This window comes from Equus quagga, chromosome 10 (genome assembly GCF_021613505.1).
Source record: "Equus quagga isolate Etosha38 chromosome 10, UCLA_HA_Equagga_1.0, whole genome shotgun sequence".
Lineage (NCBI taxonomy): Eukaryota > Metazoa > Chordata > Mammalia > Perissodactyla > Equidae > Equus > Equus quagga.
The window spans coordinates 90,378,509-90,393,791 of NC_060276.1; the positions used below are offsets into that span (position 1 = coordinate 90,378,509).

Sequence of the window (15,283 nt, forward strand, 5' to 3'; positions counted from 1 at the left end):
GGGACCAGGGGCTGCTGGGCCCAGCCTGCAGGCGGTGGGAGGGAGCGGCTGAGACCCTGAGGCTGGGAGCCTCTTGCCACGTTATACTGTTCCTGGTTTCGGGAAGTCCAGTCTGGACTCCAGAGTGTTGGGAAGCCAGGGCGTGGGCTTTGCCGTCAGGGTCTTGCGATCAGGAAGCCCAAGTGTTAATTCGGTGGAGGGTGGCGGCCCTCCAACGCCTCCCAGTCAGATAAACAGTTGCCCGAGGTCCCCCAGGGCGGAGAGACGGGTTCTCCGAGGGCGGTGCTCTAGCCCTGGGAAAGTACCGTGCCGAGGTCCTCTAACCCACTACCTTTGTCCGGGGCTCAGGCAAGGGCGGAGACCAGAGGGGTCCCTAACAGTGCAGACCACCCCTCCCCCCCCCCCCCCACCCACCCGCTAGGAAGGCCCAAACTGACTCGCCAGGCCGGCCGAGGCTCGGCAGAGACCAGCTCTGGCAGTAGGCCCGGCCGGCAGTCCGCGTCGGCGTCCCTGGGCGCGCGCACGGGGGCATGCCAGGCAGGGTCTGGCTGCGCACGCCTCCGCGGCGGGGCTCGGGCGTCTGCTGCTGCCTGCGTTTCCGGGTCTGCGGCTGAGCCTCCCCGGCTCTCTCCTCCCGCTTTGTCTCGCTGCCAGCTTCTCGCCTGCCCTCGCCAGTCTCCTGGGTCGACCGGTCGCGCTCTGCCTCTCCGAGTGCATCTCGGCTTTTACGCCGCCTCGCTCTTTGCGCACGTGTGGCCGCCTTCCCTCAACCCGGGCTCAGCTCGGCCTCTTCTCGCGCGCTACTTGGCACTGTTTGGGGGATCGCTGCTAGTGCCCACCCCTTGCGGCCCTCGCCCTAGGCGGACGCATCTGGGGCTCGGCGACCTCCGGGACTGAAACATCCCTAGGTTCTGGTTTAGCTCCACCGAAGCCAAGCCAAGAGGGCTTGGAGTATCCCTCACTGCGTTCCTCGTTCCTCATTGCTCCCAGCCCTAGGCAGCAACTGGAGGGGGCTTTTAGACCTACTTTGCAGAGTTAGAGGGGAACACTTTTGTGGCCGACCTCGTGCCGTCTATGGTGTTCTTCGAACTCGACTAAGCCGCCGAGAATGAGTACACGGTTGTGCCACGGACTCGAAAGTTGGCTGGATGTGTGGGTCCGGGTGGGGGTGCCCGGAGTGCGTGTGCATGTGCCGATCGCAGGGACTCTTGGTGGATTAGTCGCTATAAAGGGGGACGAGGGGGCGCCGGTCTCGGGCGCTTGGGCTGAGGGCCAGCCAGGGCCCTGCGAACAATCTAGGCCGTCGGGCAGGTGAAGACACCCTTCGGAGCCGGCCCCCTCCCCCTAGGCCCGCACGCTGCCGGTCTCTGAGGCGGAAACACAGTCCAACTCCTTGAAAGTAAACTTGCCGCGAGGGGAGCTAAGGAGGGAGGGGGCTGGCGGGGGTGTCTGCGTCGGGAAGGCTTGTGTCAAGTTTCAGCCCCTAACGACACTCGGTGGCAAGGTGCCAAGGCCCTGGGAACGGCGGCGGGGGGTCGGGGTGAGAGTGACCGCGCCGCGGGGCTGGGCTCGCGGACCCCGAGGCGCCCCGCGCGCTCTCGGGCTGAGGAGGCCGGGGTGGGGGCGCAGCGGGCGGCGGGCGGGGAGGGGGCGCTCCGAGAGCCGCCTGAGCGGAGAGGAGCGCAGGCATCTTCCGCAATCCATTCATGCACTGAAGCGCGTGCAGAGCTGCTGATCGCTGCCATTGTTACTCGCGGGCGGTGTGGGAGCCGAGCCTCCACTCTGGCGAGAGATAAATGGCCTCTGACAGCCCCTCCTCGCCAAGAGAGCTCCTCGGATTTCACCGCGCGGCGGCTCTCAGGTCTGTGCCTCGCTCGCTTCCCGGTGAGAATCTTTAAATCAGCCTCCCGGCCCTCCCTCCTCCCGGACGCTGCCCCCCGCCTGCTCAGGCCCCGGCAGGGCCCCGGGCGCGCTGAGCGTAGTCTCCGGCCCCCTCCCCACCCGGGGGGATAAGGTGGAGAGCTCCGAGAGGACACGGGGGCCGCGGGGGGAGGCGGCTGCGCCCCGCTCCCGGGCTCCGCACCTCCCCCGGAGCGGAGCCCCGCGCCCCGCCTCCGCGCCCACAAGATGGATCAGGCTACCGTGCGGAGAGCGGGCTGTAAATATTTAAAAAGTCTCTCGCGCGCCGGCGGTAATGGCTTTCGCAGTCGGAATGTGTGCTAGAAGAGAGGAAGGGCGATGTGTGTACTGTGTTGTGAGGTGGGGGAATTGTTCTTGTGCCTCCCTCCTGGTCCGGGGTGGGCTGCATGTTCCGGCTTCCCGGTTTCCCGCCCTCTGCCTCTCTCCCGCCGAGTCCCACGATAGCGTTGAGACCGCCAGTCGATGGGGAACTTGAGCATGGCAGGGCGACGGAGGCCCGGACGAGGTGACCTGGAGCCACTCTCCCCTTCAGGGTCTCCCAAGGTCCTGGGCTGGGACTGGTCTGAGACCCCCGGTCCAGGTCTGGTTCTCGCTGATGCACAGGGGAGGGCGGGAAACGCACAGGTTGGAACCCCCTGAGTTTGGGTGGTCTCTAAAGCCTCGGCCTAGGTTTCTGCAGCGGGGGCTTGGCCCCTGTTTGTGCCTTTGCCCCCCCCCCCCCCCCGCCATGCCTCTCTTAAGCCTTGATCCACTCTAAAGGAGAGCCCTTCCCCCGCCCCCCCTTCTGAATCTGAAAGTAGCTTTGTGGCTGCTGGGACCGAAACCTGGGAGGAGGCAACGCGGAGAGACTGGGGAGGGGGCGGGGCGCCTAGCGCCCAGGCTTCGTGGAGGTCACACGTGGATGTGGAGGGGGTTCATTTGCTTCTCTGGCGAGTGTGGGCCTGGGATCCTTAAGGCCGAGCCCAGCCGGATGGAAGAGGTGGGGGAGGGGGGAATCCAGCCTTCTCGACTGGGAGAGGCTTAATGGGCCCACCAGAGGGTGTGTGCGGGTGAGGCTGTCGCCTTTGCCAGCGGCCCCTCCCTGGCGGGGCGGGGGCGTCGAGTTGCCCAGAGCTGGGGCGGGCCGGGCGCCGCGGGTTCGCGCGGAAGGTTGGAGGGGTGTGGGCCCGGACTGGGGCTGCTCCTCTGCACCCCTCCGCTCCGCCCGCCCGGGCCAAAGTGTGGGTGCTGGCGGCGTGTCTGGGCGCGCCGGGGCTGCTCGCCGCGTTCGAGCGCGTGGAGCTCACGACTCCTGGCAGCTCCGCGCGCTCCGCTTCCAGGGGCTTGTGTTGCGCCCTACTCGCTTGTTTGTCTCGTGTGAGCCTCGTAAACCGCCCTGATTTATTACCCAGACTAAATGCTTAATTTGTGAATATGAAACAGATTAAAAGGGGCGGGGGGGAGGGGGCTTGAGGTCGGCATATTTTAGCAATCAAACCAAAGCAGCCCGGCAGATGTTTCAAATTTGTCGACATTTTCAGGCTCATGTGGAAAGCCAGCCAGAATGGTCAAGAGGTCCTTTCTCCTTCCTTCAACCTGAGAACTTGGCAATGATCAAAAGGAGGTGATTAGTAGCTACAGAGAAAAGACACCAGCAGGCAAGGAGTTAACAGACGCTGAGCCCTTCACCCCCAGGTTCGGGATGGGGGAGCGGTGGAGAGAGCTGGTCACAAAGGCGAGGGGTCCTGGTGAAAAAGCCCACGTCCTAGAAGCCAACTTTGAAGAACAAAGTAGAGGATCCATTAAAAGTTAATTCAGTAAATAAACTTCATTGGCGATAAAACAAACAAGAAAGATGGAAGCGCCAACTTAAAATAGCCAAAAGATAATAAAAATAAATAGTTTTGATGTGGCCTCAACATGTGCTGTGCCTTTTGGCAGGCAGGTCCCTACCCTGGTCCACCCCGCAGAGGCCTCCATGGAGCACCCTCTCTCCTTTTGAAAAGCCCTCATGTGTACATGCAATGTTTTTTGGCATTTGTCATTTTTAGGCAACTTCACACATCAAAGGCGAGCACAATGTTCTTTTCAGCTCCCTGGTTCCAGCCGCCCAGTGAAGCAGATACAATTTCTATAAATTGGCCTTCTCCTCTGGGTTTTGATTGATCATCACCATATGAGATTATTGAAAGTCTAATGTCTTATTTCACTTTCTCCGAGGGGTGAGGAGGGGAACAGTTTATTGGAAGTCAGGCCACATGAAGGCTCCGATGTTGTGCAATAGTCGTTTCCATGAGCCTGGGCAGATCAGCCTCCGGAAACTCCCATGCATCTCCTGCCGGTTCCTTGTACCACCTTCCCCATACCCCCTCGAGGTCTCGGCTCCAGTCTCCAGTCGTTGTTAACAGGTACAGAACAGACTGGAGCCTTCTGGAGCCTTTGTAGTTGCAAGTAGAAAATGGCTGTTGACTAAAAATAAGGCAACAAAAGATTCATTTTTTAACGTATTTATTATAACTCAAGAATCCCCTCTTGAGAATTGTTTCTCACTCCAAACTTTCGTGTTCCCCTTTTGCCTCGATACCATCTTTCATTTTATTAAAGTTGATTATGGTTCCTCTGTCTTGTCCTCAGCCAGACAAAGGCTTAGGGAAAGTCAGGGAACGTGTTAATTATATGTTTCTTGTAAACTGACTTTTCATTTCCCCCTAACACATTTAGTTGGCTTGGTGTTTAGTTTAACACTCAATTGCTGCAAATATGCTGCTTAAAAATGCTGTCTTTATTAAAACAAATAAATGAATGCAAAGACCTTTCTAATTTCAACTCGCGTGGGCTAGAAACAGAAGAGAAAACCGAAAGCGAGAGCAAGAAGGAGGGAAAGGCAGCAGGGAGGGGAGAGAAGAGAGACGGGGGAAACACACACAAACACACACACACACACACACACAGACACAGCATTCCTTCTGCCATCCCTCCCCCAGCCATGTTAAACTGGTCCATACAGTTGTCTCTGGCTGCGCCCTGCAGCTCGCCAGCCCGCCTGGATTTTCCATCACCTGGCGCCTAAGGCGATCATTAGCTGAGAATGGACACCCTCCTCTACCTGCTGCCAGCCCGTCACTTACCAGCGGAGGGAGGCTGGCTGCAGGCTCCTGCGTTGGGGCTGGGCCCCATTTGCTCAACCCGAGAGGGGTCCTTGGTTCTTGCCCCTGGGTGCATTGGTGCCTAATTAAACTCTATCCAGGGCAATGTGCGTGCACTAAATATACGGAGGCCGAGAGGAAGCTGGGAGGAAAAGGCCGTCCTTACCTGGGCAGAGAAAGTGAATCTTCTGAGGGCGAGGAGGCAGGGATCCCTCTGACGGCACTTTCTGAGCAGAGTCTTGGAGTGCACATTAACTCTCCTGCTGAAATCAAGGAGAAATGGAAATTAGGAAGAAAAAAAACCCCGTAGCCCGCTCGCACGGAACTAAAGAGGGCCTGTGTCACCACCAGGCAGGAGGGAGGTCCACCGGAGCTCCAAACAGACAATGCCAGCTGCAGAAAAATGACTTGGGTGCCCTTGTGGCGTTGGAGTTATTGCTCATGTGCCACGGCCCCATCACACACAGAGGCTGGAGCTGTATAAATGGCTGTGAGGACAGAAAGGAACGGCCACGTCAGGAGCCCAAGGACCAGGTGTGTGTCGTGAAGCTAAACAGACCGTGCAAAAGCAGAGGGAGAACCCTCAGCCAGGGCCAGGGGCCCCACTAAGAGCTGGGCCCAGGCAGGATGGAAGTGGCCAGACCTGGGGATAAAGTGACAGTCGCCAGGGCTTTAATGGAGCCCCCATTTAACCCTGCTGAGGATATCAGTTCAGAGGGTGAAAACACTTGCTCAAGGTGACACGTTAGTGGCAAAAGTACCGGAACCCAGAGCTCCCTGCTTTGGGAAACGAAATCAGAGGAGGAAAGCGACTTCTGTTAGAGCAAGATCCAGGGTGCTGTTGGTCACTGAAGAGGCCTGGGATTTTAGTAATTTAGCATTTATTTGCTGTGTGCAAAGCACTGTGCTGGGCACACGAGGCGGCAGTGCTGTGAGCCCTCAAAGGACTGAGCAGGGGAGCCTCGGTCCTTTATCCATGTCTGGTAACAAAGGCCATGAAGGACGGTGGCCGAGGAGGCTGGAGAAGGGGAAAAGGAAGCCCCCCGCTCGTGGGCACCACTTTTAAATGCGGCCCACAGTGAGGTTTACAGGAGGGCAGCCTGGACAGGAGACTTCTCTCCAAGAAAGGTCGTCTGGGCCAGGGCCCTTCACTTCCCTTGCCTTAGAGAGCCTGACTGTTTCCCAAGGCAGGCCAGGAAAATCAGTCGAATGCAAATTGAGGTGGCATCTGTTCCAGCTCCAGCACTCAATGCAGTTCTCTCTCCTGCCCTGGACGAATCGAAGAGTATAGCTTATCCCCAAAAGCTCCTGGACAAGTGTAGGCTCTCTGGGGGAGCCGGTAAGGGAACACCGCCTCCCTTAACAAAACAAACCCGAGACTCTCCAAGGTTTAGCACTGGAAACGGAGTCTCCCAGCAGAGAAACGGGGCTGGCTGAAGTGCCCCCCACTCTGTGCCCCCCGGATTCCACCTGCCCCTCGGGGCGCTCGCAGTGTGATCACAGGTGCCCTGCCTGCAGCCATCTGGCCGTGGCCCAGCCTCTGCTCTTGGTTTCCCTAAGCAGAGGCGAAACACGCTGGAACCTTCAAAGCACATTCCTAAACACTAAGGGAGAGCTGTGGGGAAGTGAAAACAAAGAGGCCAAGGAGCGCCGGAGCAGTTCAGCTTACAGAGTCTGTGGGCCAACAGGGCTGGCCCAAGTTCAGTCAGACTTCCTGGCTCCGGGCCAGCCCGAGCTGGCAGCGTGCCCTCTCCAGCCCACCACTCGGGCCCACGTCACCCCCCAGATCTGGGCACACCCTTGCACCCAGCCCGAGCCCCAGGAAGCCCTGCTGCCCTTTAACAGCCTTCTCAGCCTGCCCTCTCTCCACAGAGACTGCTCCTCCCAGAGCCACCAATGGCCCCCGCAGTCCCTTAACCCAGAGCTTCCCGAGAGAGAGTGGGTTGCCCGTGGGCCAGCCCTTTGGGGTGGCCTGTGGGTCGAGGAGTGGCCTAAGTCCCCTGATTGGTGGCTTCGGGCCCTGAGCAGCCATGTTGGGCAGTTGTGAACACTTGGTCACTGTTTACCCTAGTGTACCATAAAAATGTCACATTCTATGTGTGTCAAGGCTGGGAAGCACTGCTAACTCGTGCTAAGTGTCGTATCCAGGTCCCAAGAGATACCCACACATATAACGGGGAGGGCCTCGGGCCACATGGTCCTTCTCGGAAGGTGAGCACGGCTCAGTCACTCATTCCTCAAGCATTCGACCAAGTCCCCCTTGTCTCTTGGGCACCATGCTTGTAGCTGTTGGGGGCGGCTGAGGGAGACCCCAGGCTCCCAGGCCCTGGGCCCCTCCTTAAAGAACTTCGTCTCCCCGAGAGAGAGAAGCCCCACGTGGCTGAAAACCTCCCTGTGCTCCCGCTAACCAAAGCCAGGAGAAAGAGGCGCCCTTGGTTTTCTTCCTCAGGCACACATTTTTGAAGCCAAAGGGTGGATAGCGTGCTTCTGCCCCCTTTCCACTTACAGGCGGATAAGCAAACATTCTCCCAACTGAGCGGCCGACCTGCTGAATAGGGAGTTGGGAACTGGGAGTTCTGTGCTTTCCTTCCCGAGGTTGCACCCAGCTGATGTCACGTTCACGGCAGATGTTACAGGTAACACCTGCACATGGTACAGAATGCGAAGGATATAGAGGGTGTGCAGAGGAAAAGCGAGCTCTCCCACTCCCAGTCCTCAGCCACCCCGTTCGCCTCTCTGCAGGCGATCACTGCTCCCGGGTTCTAGCTGCCCCTTCCCAAGCTAGTCTATTAAGGCTAATTCTTGAAAAAAAAATGCATTTTATTTTGAAAAATCCCGAACCTGCAGAAGAATGGAAAGAACAGTACAATGAACACCCATATCCGAAGGCAGATTTTCAAAAGCGCTATATTTATTCAACACGCCTACCTTTGGAAAGAATTCAAAACCCCTTCAAAGATCTGAATTAATTTCACTTTATCTTAAAATATTACTTAGGAAGACTTTGCCCTCGTAGATACGTTGCTTGTTCGTCCTCCCTCCCCGCAGCCCCTAGCACCTTATCAGGGGGCCTTATTCACAGTCAGCATTTAATAAAGCGTGTGGGATTCACCAGCAAAGACTACACCATAGTTGGTAGGGCGAAGCCAGACTGCCCGGGTTCGAAACCTGCCTCTGCCACTTGACTAGCTGTGTGGCCTTAGGCAGTTACTCTTGGGGCCTCGCTTTGCCCCTCCAGAAAATGGAGAGTAGTAATCCAACAGATTTCATAATGTTGGAAGAATTCAGCTCGTGGATGGAGATAAAGTGCTTAAAATAGCACCTGGCATGTAGAAGGGGCTTCATAAGGATTGAGGAGACTTGAGACTTAAACACATTTGGTATCCCCTTTGCTTTGGTGATTGCACGGAAATCATTTGGCCCTGGGTTCACGGCCTCCGAGTTTTCACCGGTAACCGCGAGAGAGGCCCAAGGAAACCAGGAATGTGGCTTCGTAATCCTTGGCCGCCTGAGGGAATTGCCTGCGCCCGAGCGCGGAGCAGAGCCGAGGCGGAGTGGCATGTCAGTGCTGGAGCTTCCCATGGACAGTTTCCACACTCACGGGGAGTTTCTCGCTGTGCTTATTAAAAAGACATTTGGAGGGAAAAATCTCCCCCCCCCCCCCCCATTTTCTAGCCTGGCTAGTTGCTGCCCTGCTGATAGAACCATCTTTGAAGAAACAACCAGCATTTGCTTTAGGGACAGAGCCAGGAAGAACATGTCCTCCCTCAGGGAGCTCCAGGCTCACAAAGGCTCCTTTCAGGCTGGAGTCAAGGGTCAGACGGGCAAGTGGGTGTGATCCCTGGAGCCCCCCTGTCTGACAAGCGGAGAGGGTCTCATGGACTCCCAGACGAAGTTGCCCGGATGCTGTTCACATAGGAATGGCCGAGTGGTGGCTATCTTAAGAGCCAGAGGCAAGAGAGGACACGACACGGGAAAGATAAAGAAATTTGTTTCAAGGTATACTTTGCTCCGTGCTGTAAAATACTGCGCCTAATGTTAGGCTTTGATGGCTGTAATATCCGACCTTGACATAGTGGTGTTTCTGCCATATAATTTAATTAACATGTGATGCTGGCATGACGCCAGCAAGTCAAACGTTCTGACAGCTCTTGGAAGCCACACCAGTCCCTTTGAAGTTCCCCCCAGTGAACTGACACATGGAGAAACCTCCTAAGGTTGAGGACAGCCCCTGATACGGGGTACAGAAATTTAGCTGTGTTGCGATTACATTGGATGGCACTGGCCAAGCCACCTGCTGACTTGTCACAGTTCTGGAGGCCTGCTGTGGTTTCTGAGGGCCCTAACCACTGTGAGTGGCTCCTTGAGGAAGACTAACACATCTCTCATCAGGGACAACATGCGGAGGTCTCCTGTCTGCAGATTTTTCTCCAAAACATGTTTTCTTCTTCCTCAACTTTGCCTATTGCCAAGTCACTGAGCTGCACACTGGAACATAAATTAGATGAGGTTGTTTTTTTTTTTTTTTTTGAGGAAGATTAGCCCTGAGCTAACATCTGCCACCAACCCTCCTCTTTTTTGCTGAGGAAGATTGGCCTTGAGCTAACATCCATGCCCATCTTCCTCTTCTTTATATGTGGAACGCCTACCACAGCATGGCTTGACAAGCAGTGTGTAGGTCCACACCTGGGATCCAAACAGAGAACCCCGGGCCACTGAAGTGGAATGTGTGAACTTAATCACTGCGCCACTGGGCTGGCCCCAAGAGGCATATTAACTAAGGACAAATAGGACTATATCCATCCACTTGGCACATAATTATTTAAGGCCCACTACCCACCTACCAAGGCTTTAGGTGTTTCTAGCGGGGAACAAAACAGTATTTTGGCCATCGTAAAACTTCTTTTGGGACTGGCCCCGTGGCCGAGTGGTTAAGTTCATATGCTCCACTTCGTCAGCCCAGAGTTTCACCAGTTCGGATCCTGGGCGCAGACATGGTACTGCTCACCAAGCCATGCTGAGGCGGCATCCCTGTAGTTCAACTAGAAGAACCTACAATTAGAATATACGACTATGTACTGGGGAGCTTTGGGGAGAAGAAGAAGGAAAAAACTTTGTTTTACTGGAGAGAGAAATAAATGCATGAGCAAAAAATATATGTAATATTTCAAGTTGCCATAAAGGCTATGAAGAATTAAGAAGGATACAATGGAATACTACGCAGCCTTAAAAAAAGAAGGAAATCCTTGGAGAGTATTATGCTAAGTGAAATAAGCCAGACTGAGACAGACAAACACCAGATGATTTCACTCATATGTAGAATATAAACAAACACGTGGACAAAGAAAACAGTTCAGCGGTTACCAGGGGAAGGGGGGTGAGGGGTTGGCACAGGGGGTGAAGGGTAGCACCTACGTGGTGACAGACAAGAAATAATGTACAACTGAAATCTCACAATGATGTAAACTATTATGAACTCCATAAAAAAAACTATAAAAAGAAAAAGAAGGAAGTCTTGCCATTTGTGACAGCATGGATGGACCTCAAGGGTATTGTGCTAAGTGAAATAAGTCAGACGGAGAAAGACAAATACCATATGATTTCACTTATATGTGGAATCTAAAAAACAGAACAAATGAACAAACGAAACTCAGAGATATGGAGAACAGATTGGTGGTAATCAGAGGGCAAGGGGGATAGGAGTGGGTGAAAAGGGTGAAGGGGGCCAATTGTATGGTGAGGGATGGAAACTAGACTTATTGTGGTGATCGCTTTGTAGCGTATACAAATATTGAATCATTATGTTGTACACCTGAAACTAATATAATGTTATATACCAATTATACCTCCATTAAAAAACAAAAGAAGAATAAGGGGATAGAGAGAGATACGATGTTCTTTTCGATGGTAGATTGTGCATTTCGAGTCTTGGGTTGACAGAATAAGGTACTTAGGTGTTGTATCAGTCAGTGCTGCCATAATAATGCTGTATAACAAACCACCCCAAAATGTGGTAGCTTACATCAATAAGCACTTATTTTTCACATATGTGTTTGTGGGTCACCTGTGGTTAGCTGATCTAGACTGTGCTCAACTGGGCTTGACTCCCAAGTGTGGTTGAGTCCAGTCTGCTCCATGTGTCTCTCATCCTCCATGGATGAGTGGACTACCTGGGACATGCTCTTCTCATAGCAATGGCAAAAGTGCAAGAGGGTGGAGTGGAAACACAATGGCTCTTAAGTCCTAGACTCAGAATTTGCACACTGTCACTTCTGCTTCCATTCCACTGGCCAGAGGACATCTTGTGGCCTGACATCAATGGGACAGGGAGGTACACTCCACCTCTAGCGGGATGAATTGCAAAGTCACATGGCAGAGGGCGTAGATGCAGGGTGGGGTGAAGAATTGGGAACAGATGGTTCAAACCAAAACTATGTATCTCTAGCTATGACATTTATATATACAAATACATATATCAAGTGCTATAACTACCTTCGCTGGAATCTTCTGTTTTAGATTAAATTTAAATAAATCCATGCAATAATTACACATTAGCATGCCTGAAGTGGTTTATTATGGGACCAGAGGCTTCTGGGTCATGGCTGCCAACCTCTGGAAACCTGGGAAGATGGACCACAGGCCGTTCCAGTGCTGGGAGAGCAGAAGGCCATGATGGAGACCTTTCCTCTTGCCGGGGCTTTCTGTGCAGGGATGGTGCGTGTGGGAAAGACCAGAGGAGAACCCAGACCTAGCAAATATCCTTGCTGGCCTCTGAGCATGTCTTGGAGTGATACAAATCTGGAGTAAGATGCAGGAGGTGTCACCATTGGGCATCACGCTACTACCAACTAGACCTTTAGCTAGTCTCACTGGCAGTCTAGGACATACCTTGATGTGTTGTAGAAGGATGTAGGTCGAAGATTCCAGGTCTTTGTTGCAGCTCCTTTCCCCCTAGTCCTGCCCTGCCTTTCTCATGCCTTCCTTGAATCATGTGGGAGGGATCCCTAAGTGTCTCTTCAGCAAGTGATGTTTAGAATGGAGCCTCCCTTCAATGCACCCTCCAGGGCTCTGCAGTCAGCCAAGTACTGGAAGCTGGCCCTTCCCCTTAGGAAGGAAAGCTCGCTGTTCAATTGATTCCGACAGCTAATGGAATCTAATCGCCTTTGCCCAAAGTGATTCCAATCAAAGAAATCCACTGTATAAAAATTCGAGGTGGCAGCATCAAGATTTACATCTTGTAAGCAGAGAGCATGGAGCGCTGGGACAGATGTTTTCATGGTGGGACCCCGTGGGGATTCAGACCATCTCTTATTCGGGAGAGTTCTGCCTCCTGTCTCCAAAGGTGTATGAGGTGATCCATCTTCTGTAACTAATCCTAGCCTAGACCTGGAAGGGGGACCAGCTGCATGTAATCGCCTCCTAGACCAGCCGCCATTGTGGAGGACAGCGGGCATTCCCGCAACTGCCACTTGGTCTCTGATTTCGCTGGCAACGTTGCTTGGTGTAACTGCGTCCATCTTGAACTTACCTGTGTCTGAACCTCCCTCGGCTTGGTTTCTTTGTCACTCTCAGTGTAAATCTCCTTGCAGCTCTATCCCAGATGCCCTTCGGTGCTTTCAGTCCTTCATTCCCCATTAGAAGATGATGATGACGATGATTTACTTTTTATTGAGGCAAAATAGCTGGACAGCAAAGCGCACATATCATGAGTGTGTGGCTTGGTGAACACACCCATATAGCCAGTACCCAGATCAGGAAACAGAACGTCACCAGCACCCCAGAAATCAGCTTGTGCCCTCTTCCAAGTACTGAGGGCCCAGAGACAACTGGGCTCCTAACTTCTAATGGCATCAGTGAGTGCTCTCTGATTTGGTACTTTATAGACACGGAATCTACAATATGAACTTTGTGGGTGTCTGCCTTCTTTAGCTCCACATTATGCTCATGAGAGCCATCCATATTGTGTGCGGGGTGGTTCATCCGTTCTCTTTGCTGTGTGGTATTCTACTGTGTGAATACACCACATTTTGTTTATCTGCTGTTCCACTGTTGATGGGCACTTGGGCAATCTTGCTTCAGGGCTCTTAGTGCCACTATGAACACTTGTATGCATGCCTTCTGGTGGACACACTTCTGCTGGGTGTATGTATTCAACCCATGAGTTGAATTGCTGGGCCATAGGTTGGGCCTGTCTTCAGCTTTAATAGATAGTGCCAGAAAGTTTTCCAAATTTCTACCAATTTATACCCCTATAGCTGAGTATGAGAGTTCTCCTTGCCAGTATTTAGAATTTTCTCTTTTTCCTTTTGGGTATTCTGGTGGACTCTATTAGATTTTAACCTCCTAAAGGGCAGGAACAAAGTATTTTTCTTCCTTGAAAATTCTCCCAAGTGTTCCCTGGAAAACCGTCATGGGGAAAATGTTAGCTGATGCCCTGGGAAATAAAAGCCTGTGGTTTTCTTTTACTTTTCAGGGAAATCTGAAATTTGGTCCTTGATCTTTAATGACAGTAGCTTTTGGAACTGAGAAAATAAAAATCTGGAGGAAGCTTCAAGCCCTCCCCCCTCCCCCAATCTGGTCCTGCTCCACCCTGGTTTCAGTAAGCCACAAGCTCACCCACCAGGCTTCCCGCTGCCTGCCCATGCCCTCCTGCCCGCTCTGCCCTTCAAGGGAGCCTCAGCTTCTGGGCCCCCCACCCAGAGTGCTCTCCTTGCTGCCTCTGATGCCCAGTTGCGGGCACACCTCTTCCAGAGACCCCCTCTCGGACTACTGCTTTCAGGCTAATCCTCCCAGTTGTCTTTGTGTTTATTGTCACCGCCACAAAACATCATTTGGTTGCTCTGTTATATCTTATCTCCTTGGTTCAGTTGTAAGTTCTTAGAGGGCGGGAACCATAGAGTCTAGCAAGGTGTTACACACGAGTTGCCCATGACCTGCTTATTGATCGCATACACTGCCATTGGGTTCTCCTCTTAGTCGTGTGGGGCTGGAGAAGACTTCTCGGATGTTAGGGTCCAGAAAGTCTAAATTTAATCCAATGAGTGTAGATCCTAGTGATTTCCTGCCACTGGATATGTTTTGAAAGAGAGCTTGCTGGTCTCCTCTAATTGTCCATAATAACCTGGCTGAGCATCAGGGCCTGTTGGCTGCTCACACACTGATTGCCTCACTGTCGCGTGGGTGTCAGCATGGAATGCAGAGTCCTGACCCCAGGCCTGGAAAGTGTGCCTCAGTCGGCCTGGGATGGTCCTGGAAATCTCTATCTTTAACGCTCGCCGCAGCTGACTCTGATGCACAGCCAGGTTTGGAAACTAGTTGAGTCTGAAAAGAATGTTCTCTTCTAAGAAGTAAGAAGATGTCAGGGGGCGCCGTGAAGACGGCAGGGTATAATGTTTTGGATTTAGAGGGACAAGATTTGAGTTTCAACTCTTCCACTTCCCAGGTGTGTGACCATGAGCAAGTTCCTCAACGTCTGGAAGCCTCAGTTTCCTCTTCTGTGAAATGGGAACAGCACCATAGATCTGTTTCAGTGCAACAGATTACCCCAGATTTGTTGGTAATTTACCAACAGTTACTTCACCACTTAAAACAACTGTTTTATTTTGTTCACAATGCTGTGGGTCAGGAATTCTGGGAAGGGCTCAGCTGGGTGGTTCTCTCCTGGGGCTGCGGTCAGATATCAACAGGGGCTGCAGCCATCCGAAGGATGTCCAAGATGGCACACTCACGTGACTATCAGTTGATATTGGCCATTGTCTGGGAGCTTGGCTGAGCTGTTGACTGGGGCATCTACCTGTGACTCCCCAGCATGGCTGTTGACTTCTTTCTGACTTCTGCCACAATGGATGCCCGAGGAACCAGGAGGAAGCTGCATGACCTTTTTCTAACTTAGCCTTAGACATCTCACAGCATCACTGCTGTGGTGTTCAAGCCAGTCATGAGCCCACCCCGATTTCTAGGAGCAGGGGCATCGACCCCACCTCTTGGTGGAAAGAGTGTCAAATAACCTGCAGACGTGTTGAAGACCGCCACTGTATCTCATGGGGTTGTTGCGAGGATTAAGTGAGATGATCTCTTTGTAGTGCTGGACAGACGTGAATGCCCCTCCTTCTGGTTTAAGGCCCAGGAGCTCACAGGGCAAAATCAGTGCCGGGTGCCAGGTTTCCACTTGCAGTCGTTCATGTCTGCTGGGCTGTAGGGATGGGGTGAAGGGACAATCTTTCTTGGTTTCTAGTCAC

The 15,283-nt window shown here is 53.1% G+C and overlaps 1 protein-coding gene across 3 annotated transcripts in view; it reads left to right on the forward strand.

The window, feature by feature from the left end:
- The window catches only part of BCOR (BCL6 corepressor), a 114,957-nt gene that overhangs the window by 27,534 nt on the left and 72,140 nt on the right, over positions 1 to 15,283 (forward strand). The window contains exon 1 of one of the 3 annotated variants that reach the window (XM_046672952.1): positions 1,460 to 1,884. The exons of 1 other annotated variant lie outside the window; for it this stretch is intronic. The gene's annotated coding sequence lies outside the window, so the exon portion shown is untranslated. Of the gene's footprint in view, positions 1 to 1,459; positions 1,885 to 15,283 lie in introns of those variants that run through there. One more of the 3 variants, XM_046672953.1, reaches the window with a different exon arrangement.